General features: G+C 42.0%; 1 protein-coding gene across 4 annotated transcripts in view; it reads left to right on the top strand.

Moving 5' to 3' along the window:
* The window catches only part of ARHGAP10 (Rho GTPase activating protein 10), a 346,448-nt gene that overhangs the window by 14,184 nt on the left and 316,695 nt on the right, over positions 1 to 15,569 (top strand). The window lies entirely within an intron of this gene.

Raw genomic sequence — 15,569 nt, forward strand, 5'->3', positions numbered from 1 at the left:
ATTTGTGGCAGGATATTGAGGAAATTATCAACTGATGGATTTTTTTTTTCTGTGTAGTAGATGGCAAGATAGTTTTCAGTAATTCTATTTTAATCTCTCCCCCACTACATTCTTTCTCTGATTAATATATGATTTGTGGGAGTGTTTTTGCTCATAGCCTATTTGAGCTGGGTGGCACGGAGTCTAGATTTTTATTTTATTTTTTGAGACAGTCTCGCTCTGTGACCCAGACTGCGTGAAGTACAGTGGTGCAATCACAGGTCAATGTAACCTTGAAGCTCTGAGCTCAAGTGATCTTTCTGTCTCAGCCTCCTAAGTAGCTGGGATTACAGGTGTGCACCACTACAACCTGCTGGAGTATAGGTTTTAAACTGAGAACAGGTAATGGAGGAAGGAGAAAAAAAGTGGGAATAAAATATCTGGATAAACCATCTTCATGACACCAAGAAGTGCCTCTATGTAAGTATTTAAGTATAGCAGACTTTATCTGCTCTACTTAAAAAATCCGAACAGTCTTCCTTTCTTTTTGTTTTTTGAGGCAGAGTCTCTATTGCCCTGAGTAGAGTGTCATAACATCATTGTAGCTACAGCAACTGATCAGTATCTCAGGCTCAAGGGATCCTTCTGCCTCAGCCTCCCCAGTAGGTGGGACAATAGGCAACCTGCCACTATACCCAGCCAGTTTTTCTATTTTTAGTAGAGACAGGGTCTTGCTCTTGCTCGGGCTGGTCTCTGAACTCCTGAGCTCCAACATTCCACCTGCCTTGGCCTCCCAGAGTGCTAGGATTACAGGTCTGTGCCACCATGTCCAGCCAGTCCATTTTTTCTACAGTATTAGATTAAACATCTTTTTCCTTTTCACTGAATTATACTGCTGATATTTTGCTTCATCTCACTGGAATCACTCTGGCTTTCTTTGGATGCCTACAAAGAAAATGCCACTGGCAACATCTGGAAGATTCTAGGAATTCCAAATTTCTGCCTTTGTCTGAGACAAGAGGAGGAACAGAACCTGTAAGAGTTAAAAATGCAATAATTAGCTATGACCTAATAGCTAATTAGCTTTCTCCCTTTTTTAGAATTAGCTTTCTCCCTTTTTTTTAGCTAACTACTTAGGTTAAGAAACAACTCTTTTATTTTTTTTTTTTTGTAGAGACAGAGTCTCACTTTATGGCCCTCGGTAGAGTGCCGTGGCCTCACACAGCTCACAGCAACCTCCAGCTCCTCAGCTTAAGCGATTCTCTTGCCTCAGCCTCCCGAGTAGCTGGGACTACAGGTGCCCGCCACAATGCCCGGCTATTTTTTGGTTGCAGTTCAGCCGGGGCCGGGTTTGAACCTGTCACCCTCGGTATATGGGGCCGGCGCCTTACCGACTGAGCCACAGGCGCCGCCCAAGAAACAACTCTTTAAGACAAGAGAAATAGTTTAAAAAGATGATTGTCGCTCTTAAAGTGCAGTGGTCTCCAAACAGCCCTGGTCTTCCCTGAGATCTGGATCCCTGACCGGCCCTGAGGTAGGCACACAGCTGTACGGAGTGTGAATACTTTCAGGTGCTTCCAAGGGATGACTTTAGAGGAGAAGGTCGCTGTGTCCCTGGAGCTAGAGTTGGCATCCTGTTTTGTGGAAGTGTGTGGGAAGGATAGGGTTTAGAATTAATCTGAACCTTTCCTTCTTCAGATTTTTGGCCTAAAATATACTGTGCATATCCTCATTCATTTCCTTCTGTTGCAAATGAGAAAAACTCAACTAAAGCTAGAAGCAAAAAAGAGAAAATTTTAGCACATGTGAGTGAAGACTGAGGAGTGGGACTTGCCCTAAATACCCCTAAATCCAAGAGTTCAGACAGTGTCGTCAGGTCTCTGTCAGCTGTGGCCTGTCTGCAGTCGGCTTCCCTCTCAGATTGCCATGCTTTCTTGGTGGCTATAGTTCAAGGCTCACTCCTTTCTTTCTTTTTATTTCTCTGCATCATAGAATGTCAAGCAAAAGGCTTACATCTTTCTTGTTGTTCTGGGAATTCCAGAGAATGGTGCTCCCCTTTCCATAGAGCAATGGTTCTGAAATGGATGGTTTTGGACTCACCCCCCACATTTGGTTGTTAGGGTGGGGAGAGGCCAAAGATACCATTGAACATCCTACAACACATAGGACATCCTGCTCCCAACTAAGATCCAGACTGGGGCGGCACCTGTGGCTCAGTAGGTAGGGCACCAACCCCATGTACCAAGGGTGGTGGGTTCAAACCCGGCCCTGGCCGAACTGCAACAAAAAAATAGCCAGGCGTTGTGGCGGGCGCCTGTAGTCCCAGCTACTTGGGAGGCTGAGGCAAGAGAATTACCCAAGCCCAAGAGCTGGAGGTTGCTGCAAGCTGTGATGCCACGGCACTCTCTCAAGGGTGACAAAGTGAGGCTCTGTCTCTAAAAAAGAAAAAAAAAATCCAACCTGAATTTGGGCTTAAGCGATTATCTTGCTTCAGCCTCCTAAGTAGCTGGGATTATAGGTGCCCACCACAACGCCTGGCTATTTTTTGTTTGCTGTTGTCAATGTTGTTTACCAGGTTCAAACCCATCAGCCTGGGTGTATGTGGCTGGCGCTGTAACCACTGTGCTGCAGGTGTCAAGCCCCAGTCTGAAATCTTAATAGTTCTGAGGTTGAAAAATTCTTAGAGAGACTATAGTCCAAATCCAGATACTTTAGAGCAGTGATTTGCAACCAGTGTGCCGGGAGAGGATCTTAGGTGGGGTGCGAAAATTTTAAAATTATTTTTGATAATTATTTTCGAAAACAGTTCAAAGCATAGTAAGTATATTCTTTCTTTTATTCTTTTTTGGGTCAACATAATTTAAGTGTGCTGTGGAAGTTTAACTATGGGTTCAAGTGTGCCATGAGATAAAAAAGGTTGAAAAACACTGCTTTAGAGAACAAAATTATGCTAGGTGCATTTGCAACAATCCCAGTTCATCTTGGGCTATGGCAGGTGCATCTGGACCTGTAATTGTCCCATGTGAAAGACCCTATCAGTCCTGAGTCACTTGCCGAGCATAGACCAATCACTGAGACACAGTGGATGGTTTACTCTGGCCATCCTGAATCAGATGCCCACCACTTGGGTGAAGAAGTGGGCAGGAAGTGATTGTCTGCTCAGACAGAACACTGTGGCTCACAATAAAGGGATGTATAGAAACTGCAAAAGAAAAGAAGCCAGTGTCCTGTACAAAGTATCAGTTATGCAAACTAAGTGAGATCTGGAGATGTACAACATAGGAATACTTAAGAATTTCCTAAGAGGGTAGATTTTATATTAAGTGTTCTTGCTACAAAAGGAAATAAAACAAAAACAAGCAACAAAGTGGGTGGGGAGAACTTCTGGAGGGCATGGTATTGATAATGGATAGTTTCATAGGTGTATATTTATAAACACATCATCTTATACATTAAACATGATAAAAGCTGTCCAATGCACAAGAGAACTAGCACTTTTTTTTTTTTTTTTTTGCAGTTTTTGGCCAGGGCTGGGTTTGAACCCGCCACCTCTGGCATATGGGGCCGGTGCCCTACTCCTTTGAGCCACAGGCGCTGCCTGAGAACTTGCACTTTTTTTTTTTTTTTTTTTAGAGACAGAGTCTCACTTCATCGCCATTTTTTAGAGACTCTGTCTCTAAAAAATAAAAAAATCCAGCCTGAGCGCTGTGGCGTCTCAGCTCACAGCAACCTCCAGCTGCTTGGCTTAGGCTATTCTCTTGCCTCAGCCTCCCAAGTAGCTGGGATTATAGGCACCTGCCACAATGCCCAGCTAGTTTTTGGTTGCAGTTTGGCTGGGTCTGGGTTTGAACCCCCCACCCTTGGTATAGGGTTCTGGCACTCTACCCGCTGAGCCATAGGCGCCACCCAGAACTTGCACTTTTGAAAGTCACTTTGTTGAACCTGCTTTAATCTGGGCCTAGAGACTGCATGTGGCAAACAAATGAGGACCATGTGAAAATAGTCAAAATAAATAAGCCTATTGTTTGCCCCGTGGCTTGGTTGATTAAATTTAACCAGAATGGAGGGGTGGGAGAGATGAAATGGGTGAGAGAGTGAAAGTGAACACTCTGGCCTGTGCAGCTTGCGAGGTTACAAGGTTAAGGTGCTTGTTACAGTGAGATGTCTGTGACTTACAGTGTGAATCGCTGAAATGTGGATCATTGTGGGAAAAACTTAGAATAATATGCTTAATATTTATAACATTTTAGCATGTTATAGCCCAAGAAAATATTTTAAAAATTCAATAACAACTTAACTGGCTGAATTTAAATTTCTCACCCCTCTAGTGCTGGTGTTTATTTTTGGAGAAACAAAGTATTGTTCAGAACAACTGATCTTCGTGAGTGTAATTCATGTAGCAGAGTAATTTTACACATTCTTTTCCCCTGTAAGCAGGGAAAATTTTTCTTGAACAAATAACATTTTTTTCTTTCCAATTTTATACAATCTTGATTTAATTTTAAATTTGAGATCCACTGAGAAATTCTGTAAGCATCCTGAAAAGTTGTTTAAACTTTGTATTCTTCTGGAAATATTTTCCTTCTTTTCCTTTTATTATGTTTGCTGGATAGTATCCGAAGTATTTGGATTTGAAAGTAGGTAGCTATTTGCACTATTTTCTTTTCATCGCTAGTCAAGGGAAATTGAGATGGTTAAATATTAATATTATATAAATGCTGAAATCTTTTAGAATTGACTACTGTATCTTAATTGATGTTATCTAAAAGGCTTGAATGGCTATGCAGATTAACCTGTTGATGAACAGTCATACATCCAGAAACAGGATGTATCATTTAACCTCAGCTAACAGTTTTTTGTTTGCTGTAAGATGGTTGCGTGCCTTTTGGCAGTGGCTACCTGATTGTGGCAGGACAGATTTATCTTGACAATCGTAGAATAACAAGAATTGTGAAAAGGCCAAGAGACAACTTTTTAAAGACCTTTGAATTTTGTAATCTTGAAGTTTTCATTCCAGTACTTTAAAGGTGAAAGTGTGATGCTAAATCCACATGTTTCCTCAGTTTGACACATGCAGTGAGAACAAAGTGATAATTAATGGAGGAGTTGGTACCACGGTGGAAGCCAGTACCTCAGTGAGCATTTGGCCTTTGGAAGGTGTTGGACGGCCACCAGAGAATGAGAGGTGTTGATTCTCTTCCAGATCTGGTGACAGTTTAACAAATGCATACTAAAACTTAGAGTCTCTGTTAGGTAGAAAAGTTAGAATAGAATGGAATTAATACATATTGAGCTTTGTGGTTGTATTCGTGTGCAGTTACATGTGCATGATTTTAATCATAGTTTAGATACAGCTAAACTATTTATTATGTAAAGGGAATTGGGGATGATTCCTTTAAAACACATAGTCATCTCTTGACCTATTTTTGTTTTTTGTGAATACTCATTTTTATATGTTGGGTTTGTTTAAATGAATATACATGTAATTTTTTAAGTCAAAATTTAAAATTTTAAAAACTGTAATGAGTAGGTTACCCTTGTGTTACAGATGTTAGATTTTAATTTGATAATCGACTTACAAGTTTAGATATTGTTAAACCTCTGAAGTGTACTGAAACAAACTGATAGGTTTACTGGAACTGATGATAATAATGGTGGTGGCTGTTGTAGTCATAGATGATAGGTAATTTTTGTCTTTTTGCTTTTCTTGAGCACTTACTATTGCATTTCACGAACCGTGCTAAGTGTTTTACATGAATTATTGATGACTTCTCATAGCAATCCTATGCAATTGCTACTTTTCTAATAAACACCATATTGCTGCTTAGGAGCCTAGGTTTAGGGAGGGTAAGATATTTGTCTCAAAGATACTGTCTCAAAGATATTCACATAGTCCCTGAAGCTTTTAGTTTTCTAGGAAAGCATGTATTATTGCCATCCATACAGTATTTCACAAACCTGATTTGGGGTATTATTATCTTGTGTAAAGCCAGGGGGTCATAGTGTCCACAAAGCTTACTTTTTAGGGAATTTAAACATTTTCCACGAAGTGATTGAAGCTTCCTTTCAATTACCAAAAGTCACAGGAAAGGAAGTCAATTTCAGATGATTGGAATAATGGCTATATTATTCTATTTGCATTACAGAAAATAAAAAGAGATTGCTGTTTTTTGTTTTTAACTGAAGCAGAATTTAAAAAGTAATGTTTTTGTTCACAATCTAAAGGGTACACAGATTTGATCTGTACTCATAATCTACATGGTTTATCACTGATGTTCAAAGGTATTATTTATCCTCTTAAAGAAAAATGCTTTTCTTTGTTTTGTGGAATGGAATGGATGAATTACTATTCATTTTTTTTTTTTTTTTGCAGGGGCTGGGTTTGAACCCGCCATCTCTGGCATATGGGGCCGTGCCCTTTCCGTAGAGCCACAGGTGCCGCCCAATTTTTCTTTTCTTTTCTTTTTTTTTTGCAGTATTTTGGCTGGGGCTGAGTTTGAACCCACCACCTTCCGCATATGGGGCCGGTGCCCTACCCCTTTGAGCCACAGGCACCACCCCCATTTTTATTTTCTTAAAGGAAAATGCTTTTCTTTGTTTTGTGGAGTGGATGAATTACTATTAATGCTGATTTGGACCTGTGATTAAATTTGCTGCTTATCTCATGCTTCCAGCCTATATTGCCATCTTATTTTCTTTGCAAATCACAGCCATTCCTCTTCTTTTTAGATGTAGTATGTATTTGCATTCTATTTGGTGGCGGTATTCTGAATATCATTTATCCTGAAATAAATTTTCTCCTGGTTCACCTGTGAGAAACCTGCTATCGAGAAAGTTAAAGAATGTTGTCCAAAGTCATAGACCAGGGGTCCTCAAACTCCACATGCTGCGGTGTGATTGTATTTGTTCTCGTTTTGTTTTTTTACTTCAAAATAAGATATGTGCAGTGTGCATAGGAATTTGTTCATATATTTTTTTTAAACTGTAGTCCGGCCCTCCAACGGTCTGAGGGACAGTGAACTGGCCCCCTGTTTAAAAAGTTTGAGGACCTCTGTGACAATATCAATGAAGTCACTGTAGTTAATTTTAAAACATTTCAGAGTTTATACCCAATATATATATATATATATATATTTTTTTTTTTTTTTGTAGAGACAGAGTTTCACTTTATGGCCCTTGGTAGAGTGCCATGGCATCATACAGCTCACAGCAACCTCCAACTCCTGGGCTTAAGCGATTCTCTTGCCTCAGCCTCCCAAGTAGCTGGGACTACAGGCGCCTGTCACAACGCCCAGCTATTTTTTGGTTGTAGTTCAGCCGGGGCCGGGTTTGAACCCACCACCCTCCGTATATGGGGCCGGCGACTTACCGACTGAGCCACAGGCGCCGCCCTATACCCAATAAATATTGAATTTAGTAAATCTCACTGTGCACGTGGAAAGCTAGAATTAAAGTCTTGACTTTTTGACTTCTGCTGGATAGCTACAAAGAAGGTCCAACCCTCTCATTGTAGAGGTGAGAAAACATGCCCCCAGAAGCTCTTAGATATCTGCTTTGTTTTTTTCTTTGGTTTAGGGAGCTCACCTTTTTTTTTTGAGACAGAGTCTCAGTATGTCACCCTCAGTAGAGTGCAGTGGCGTCACAGCTCACAGCAACTTCAAACGCTTGGGCTTAAGCGATTCTCTTGCCTCAGCCTTCCAAGTAGCTGGGACTACAGGCGCCCACCACAATGCCCAGCTATTTTTTTGGTTGTAGTTGTCATTGTTTAGCAGGCCCAGCCGGTTTGAACCTGCCAGCCAGGAAATATGTGGCTGGTGCCCTAACCATTGTGCTATGGGCACCGAGCCTGGGGAAGCTCATTTGTAGTGTTGAGTTTATACATGCACTGAAGCCAATTTTCTTGCCTGTTTGTTTGCAATATGAATGAACAATTACATGAGAAAACAGTAATTTAAAGGATGATTTTTTCCTTTTGAAACTTTTCAAAATTTTCACATTGTGTATGTTGAGAATTTACATCACCATGAGAGTGAGAAAGTATTGAGACTCATCCACTAAATATTCACATGAGTGAGAGTTTTTCTTCTTCTTTTATTTATTTTTTTTTTTGAGACAGAGCCTCAAGCTGTCGCCCTGGGTAGAGTGCTGTGCCATCACAGCTCACAGCAACCTCCAACTCCTGGGCTTAAGTGATTCTCTTGCCTCCGCCTCTCAAGTAGCTGGGACTACAGGCGCCCACCACAATGCCTAACATTTTTTTTGGTTGTAGTTGTCATTGTTGTTTGGCAGGCCCGGCTGGATTCGAACCTGCCAGCTCTGGTGTATGTGGCTGGTGCCTTAGCTGCTTGAGCCACAAGCACTGAGCCGACGGTTTTTCTTCTTAATGCTTAACTTGAAGTTGAGTAGAAAGTTTGATGAATTGAACATAGACGATGTGGTATTATTTCATAGTTTGGGGCTTCCATTCTTTTGCTACTGCTGGTTCTAAGAAAGACCTAGCATTGGGTTGATGAAACTTCAAAAGATGAACATAGGCTTAGGAAGAGCTGAGGCTCACTTTGGGACAGTGTTCAAATACTTCTGGGGGCCCCAAACTGGAAAGAAAAAAATCTCAGTAGTGGTTGTCAGCAGTTTCGTTCTCAGGGTTGAATTTCTATTGTCTGTCATCCCTTAATGATTGCTTGTATCCAATATGTTGAAAGTGGTGTACAAATTTATCTTTAGTTGTTCACCATGTGGAGAGAATGTGGGTGAATTTTTACTGTTATACATGAATAAAGGTGTAGGGTATTAGAGCTAAATTTTTTTCACATAAAGCAAAGTAATAGGAAGGCTGGGTGCAGTGGCTCATGCCTGTGAGCACTCTGGGAGGCCGAGGCAGGTGGATTGCCTAAACTCAGAAGTTCAAGACCAGCCTGAGGTTAAAGTAGCCGGGCATTGTAGCGGGCGCCTGTAGTGGGAGACTAAGGAAAGAGAATGTCTTGAGGCCAAGAGTTTGAGGTTGCTGTGAGCCTTGACACTCTACCAAGGCCAACAAAGTGAGACTCTGTCTCATAAAAAAAAAAAAAAAGAAAAATAACAGGAAAAAGACAAAAATGACTTTGCTACACAGTTAGGTTGTACATTTTTTGGTTATAATTACAAAAATCCCCAGAGATATATTAAAATCCTTTTCAAATGACAGCTTAAAAAAAAATTCACAATGACATAAGAAAAGCAAACTTATTATTTAAGCAAAACCAAAGCTGTAATATTTGAAGCACTTGTTATTTTAGAAAGAACAAAATGTCATTTTGTTCTGTTTGTTCCTATTCACATGTTTACTTAATAAATTCATTTTCACCTATTAAATTTTTTCTTATGTAACCAGTTCTTGTGATAAACTCAGTCTGGATGTTCCGTGTTGATGGCGTCTCTTCCCATTTAATTTCTCCGAGAAAACGGCAAGGCATTCCATTCTGTTTGACTCTTTGTAAGCAGGAAGGGATCCTGGTTGTAAGAATGTCATCAGTACCACTGTTATCAAGAAGAAAGACAGGGCTGGTTTAGAAAACACTAATGGCATCGTTGGCTTTTTCTTGGCCCAGCCACTGAAAGTATTTACGGGAGTAGATTTCCTTGTGTTCTCATAAACACAGTGAACTTGGTTCTGCTGCTGGTGCTTCTGCTACTCTTCTACACGTGTTATATAGGTGATACTTTTTTCTGTTCGGTTTTTTTAGCAATTGGACCACCATGAAAGGTGGGTATGGGCACGCGTGCACGTAATGCATTGTGAGTCAGCCTCTGTGGCTGTCTGCTGTGTATTTTGTCCTTCTTTCTTTTGCATTATTTGACTCACTTATGTGTTGAGGAACCATCAGTAACGACCGGCTGTAGGTAACAGAAGAACCAGGTGACAGACCTGCCCCAGACTGGTGATTTTTTTCTCTCATAGTCAATATTAGAGGATGCTGGCTGGTTGTGAAGACTGAGGAGTCTAATAATTTCTTGGCTTATCTCTCATAGTTTTAAGATGGCCTAGTCATTACACCCTCCCGCTTTCTAGGAGGGAAAAGAGAGGAGGAGAAGAAAGGAGAGCTGTATATCCATGGTCGTACCGGGACTGTTCAGGAGGCTTCTGCTGTCTGCTCAATGGTTGTAGTTTCCATTCTCCCTAGCTGCAGACAAGTCTGGAATTGTTTGTGGTCCAACCTTTGTTGTAAAGGAAGGCCAGGGAACAGAGATTAGCATGGCTGTGGAATGAGCCAGTTTCTTCATCTTCCAAAAAGATGCTAGAGGTAGCAAGGCATTGTGGTGGGTGCTATAGTACCAGCTACTCAGGAGCCTGAGGCATGAAGATTGCTTGAGCCCAAAGAGTTTGAGGTTTCTTGAGCTGTGATGGCCACAGCAGTCTACTCAGGGCTACAGAGAGACTCTGTCTCAAAAAAAAAAAAAAAGGCTCAGTGTCTATTGCTCAGTGGCTAGGGTGCTGGCCACATACACCGGAGCTGGCCGGTTCAAACCCAGCCCGGGCCTGCCAAACAATGACAACTACAACCAAAAAAGGGCTGGGAATTGTGGCTGGTGCCTGTAGTCCCAGCTACTTGGGAGGCTGAGGCAAGAGGATCGCTTAAGCCCAAGAGTTAGAGGTTGCTGTGAGCTGTGATGCCATGGTACTCTACAGAGGGTGACATAGACTATAGTGAGACTTTTTTTAGACTACTAAAAAAAAAAAAGATTCTAGTGGGGCCACACCTACGGTGCATCTTAGAATGGGTACAGGTGAAACCTACTAAATGCAGAATACAAATGTCTACATACAATAACTAAGAAAATGCCATGAAGGCTACGTTGAATAGTTTGATGGGAATATTTCAGATTGTATATGAAACCAGCACATTGTACCCCTTGATTGCACAAATGTACACAGCTAGGATTTAACAATAAAAAAAATAAAAAAAGAAAAGCAATTTTATACCTCATTTTAAGTTAAAAGAGGCAAAGAGAAAACAAACCAAAAAAAAAAAAAAAAAAAAAGATTCTGGAGGTGAGTATCTTTTTTGTTTTTGTAGAGACAGAGTCTTACTTTATGGCCCTCGGTAGAGTGCTGTGGCCTCACACAGCTCACAGCAACCTCCAACTCCTGGGCTTAAGCGATTCTCTTGCCTCAGCCTCCCGAGTAGCTGGGACTATAGGCGCCCGCCACAACGCCTGGCTATTTTTTGGTTGCAGTTTGGCCAGGGCCGGGTTTGAACCCACCACCCTCGGTATATGGGGCCGGTGCCTTACCCACTGAGCCACAGGCGCCGCCCAGAGGTGAGTATCTTAATAGCACTTCTCCATTTAAATTTGATTTATTGGGCAGCATCTGTGGCTCAGTGAGTAGGGCCCTGGTCCCATATACTGAAGGTGGTGGGTTCAAACCTGGCCCCAGCCAAAATGCAACAAAAAACAAAGAAAAGAAAAGAAAATTAAAAAAAAAAAATTCAATTTATCAACAGATCTTTACTAAGTGCTATTAATATGTGAATGCCCAGTAATCTCTCCTTATCTGAGGTTTCAGTTGCTTATGATCTGAAAATGTTAAATGGAAAATTCCAGAAACAACTCATGACTTTTAAATTGCTTGCCATTCTGAGTAGTGTGATGAAATGTCACAGCATCTTGTACCATCCCACCTGGAATCCAAATCTTCCCTTTTTCCAGCATGGTCACATCATGCCATTTGTATGCAGAGGAAAAAACAATGTATGTGAGGCTCAGTGTTATCAGCAACTTCAGGCATCCACCGAGTGTCTTGGAATAATCCCCCATGGGGAAGGGGGAATTACTGTACTGTTACTGATCTTAAGAGGTTAGAGGGAGACATGTTAAGTTGCATGTATAATGTGTGAAAGGTGGAAGCAGAGGTGCCCAGAGATAGCAGAGAGTGGAGAAGTTCAGGTCAGCTTTATTGAATGAGACAAGGATCTCCCTGGGCAGTGCTAAGATGGTGCCTGGGGGCAGTTAGAGACCTCTTTTATATGGGGCTGTAGGGAGTGGGCAAATTCTACAGCTTGTCCAGAAAGTTAGGGTCCTTAGCTAACCAGATCCTTTGTTTACTTTTTCTTGGGGGGAGGGGGCGGGTACGGTTCATGTAGGACTGTGTTAGGCCCCTCAACAACTCCTCTAGTTGTCGTCTAGAATTTGCAGCCTAGTAATGGGAATATCAAACACAAAAGTTTCTGGGTAATTAAGTGCTTTGTTTTCTCATCAGATTATGAGAAGGGGGGGCCTTCATGGATACTTGATATAATGAAAAAGGCTTACCTTGAGGGAAGGGGCGTCGGTTTAGCCTCCTTCCCAAGCAGCGGCAGTGCAGTTGCAGAGAGTGGTAAGGGGAGACAAGTAATGAGTGATGCCGAACAGAAAACAGGATGTAGTGTCTTCTTTAGATTTGCTGAAAAATCTAAAACAAAGCTAATAATGTCTTTTTTAAAATTCCAGATTAATGTGAGGGTACAAACAACGAGGTTAGCATGTTTACATTTGTTAGGTAGAGACCCTCTTGTGGTTGTGTCCCTCACCAGGAGGTGTGATGTAAACCCTTACATTGTGCCCACTAAGTGGGAGCACACCCAATTACCCTCCCACCTTACTAGTTCCCCTCCCTTATCCCCCCCAACTTGAACTGAATTGAGTTTTTCTCGTATGTGGGCATATATTACATCATCTACTGGTTTCATATTAGTATTGAGTATGTTGGATGCTTGCTTTTCCATTTTTGTGAAATTTTACTTAGAAGAATGTTTCAGTTCCATTCAGGTTAATACAAAAGATATAAAGTCTCCATCTTTTTTTTATGGCTGAATAGTATTCTTTGGTACACATATACTGCAGTTTGTTAATCCATTCCTGGGTTGGTGGGCATTTAGGCTGTTTCTGCATCTTGGCGATTGTAAATTGAGATGTGATAAACAATTTAGTGCAAACCTCCTTATGATAAAATGATTTTTTTTCTTCTGGGTAGATGCCTAGCAATGGGATTGTGGGATCAAATGGGAGGTGTAATTTGAGTTCTTTGAGGATTCTCCATAGTTTCTTTTTGTTGTTTTTGAGACAGAGTCTCACTGTCGTCCTTGGTAGAGTGCTGTGGCGTCACAGCTAACAGCAACCTCAGACTGTTGGGGTCAAGTAATTCTTTTGCCTCAGCCTCCCATGTAGCTGGCACTACAGGTGCATGCCACAACGCCTGGCTATTTTTGCGTTGCAGTTGCCATTGTTGTTTTAGCTGGCTTGGGGCAGGTTTCCGCCACCCTGTGGCTGGTGCCCTGTCCACTGAGCTACGGGCGCCATCTGGATTCTCCATTCTATCTTCCAAAGAGGCTATATTAGTTTGCCGTCCCATCAACAGTGTAAAAGTGCTCCCTTCTCTCCCTGGAAGCTAATAATGTTTCAGCTTGGCAGATGAGGAACAAATTGGAGACCAGACCAGGAAGTCTCTGGGGCACAGGGCAGTCTAGTTCTGAGTAGAAGGCTTTGTGACCCAGCTGGTTCCTGGTCTTGAATGCTGTGTCTGTCACCTTGATTTCCCTTTAGCAGCTTTGCATCTACTATGGCACTGACAGCTTGTCTGTCTGCCGCTCTGCTTCCTCCATGCTTAGGCTTACTCATGACACTGCCTGAGTGTCCTCTTGGCCTCACCTTCTGCTACGTGTACTTTGTCCCTGTGCCCTTCCCTACTCTTCAGTCAGCTTTCTAAGAGAATCTGGTTGGCCCAGTACATTACCACTGTCCTTGTTTTGGAAGGAGTTGTTAGGCCTGGCCCGTCCTGGTCCTTGGCCAGTCAGTCTTTTGGCTGCTCTGGGATCTGCTGCCCACCCTGTCCAGTGAGATGTAATCTGTGATATAAAACAGGTTTGCTGAAGACTACCACTCACCCGGGCGGGCAGGAAGAGGGTCAGGTTGATTGAGGAGCAGGCGCAGTGCAAATACAAGTTGGGATGGGTGCCATAGCTTACTTTGTGTGCCCCTGTCCTTTTATAAACATTTCTTTATCAAAGGGAGCCACTTTTTACTTCACTCTATAAAGAATGTGGTACAATTATGTTTGAATAAACCTTGGCCTAATGCTTTTTCTTTTGGTATTTAATTTTTTGACAGTTTTATGGAGATTTAATTCACACTCCACACAATTCACCCATTTAAAGTATACCATTCGGTTTTAGTATATTCATAGACTAGTGCAGCCATCAACACTGTCAATTTTAGAACATTTTAATCACCCCCAAAAGAGACCATCCTCCCTCCCCCCTTCGACTTGGCTCATACTCTTTGATGCTGGTGATGTGTAATAGTAATGATAGGTCAGTGCTTCGGCGCTGTGCCCAGGGGGCAAACCTGCGTCCCTTCCTCACTCACTCTTGCCTGCCTGTTTTTCACTTGAGCACTCGCCGCCACCTAACATGTGGTGCATTCTTCGTGTATCTATTTTAATTGTCTGTTTTTGTCAGAATGGAAGTTTTATGGAGGCAGGGGTTTTTGTCTTAGAATGTGTAGCGCATGATAGGTACTAATATATTTGCGGAATGAATAAATTATTAATCAGTTCGCTGAACTTGGACTTATCAGAGCTGTGCACATACATTGCCTCGTTGACAACCTCTATTTACTCTTAGGGAAACTGAGGCTCAGAGGTGAAATAACTTGCCCAGAGCAGGTAACCAGAAGAGTGAATTCATGAATCCAGGTGGAGCACGTTGCTAAAAATACAGTGCAAGCCATGTAATTACCAAAAAAACAGGTGAGGGCACCTGTAGTCTCAGCTACTCAGGAGGTTGAGGCAAGTACTTTGAGACTAGGAGTTTGTGGCTGTAGTGCCCAGTGATTGGACCTATGAGTAGTTAGTCACTGTGTTTGGCCTGGGCTAAGAGCATGTCTCTTAAACAAAGTAAAAAAAAAAAAGAAACAAGTGAAATTCATTTTAATATTTTACTTAATCCAGTATATCCAAAATGTTGCCATTTCAGCGTGTAATCAATATAAAAATGATTAATGAGATATTTTGCATTCTTTTATTTCAAATGGAAGTTTTGGACCCCACTGTGCATTTTATACTTATGGTACATCTCTGTTCACACCAGCCACATTTCAGGTGTCCTTTGTGGCCAGTGGGTTCCCTTTTGGGCACCCCAGATCTGACTTTAAATCCTATGGTCTTTGTTTTTTTGAGACAGAGTCTCACTATGTCACACTTGGTAGAGTGCCATGGTGTCAAGTTCACAGCAGCCTCAAACTCTGGGGCTTAAGCGATTCTCTTGTCTCAGCCTCCTGAGTAGCTGGGACTACAGGCACCTGGCACAATGCCCAATTTTTTTGGGTTGCAGTTGTCATTGTTGTTTAGCAGGCCCGGGCCAGGCTCTAACCCACTAGCTTCAGTGTACATGGCTGGCACCCTACTCACTGAGCTACAGGCGCCAACCCTGTTTTTGTTTTTTTGATACAAGAGTCTTACTCCCTGGCCCTGGCTAGAGTGTGGGACATCATCATAGCTCATAGCAACCTCAAAGTCTTTAGCTCAAGCCTCAGCCTCATGAGTAGCTAGTACTACAGGAGTGTGCCATCACACC

The sequence above is a fragment of the Nycticebus coucang genome, chromosome 1 (assembly GCF_027406575.1).
Source record: "Nycticebus coucang isolate mNycCou1 chromosome 1, mNycCou1.pri, whole genome shotgun sequence".
In the NCBI taxonomy this organism is placed as follows: Eukaryota; Metazoa; Chordata; class Mammalia; order Primates; family Lorisidae; genus Nycticebus; species Nycticebus coucang.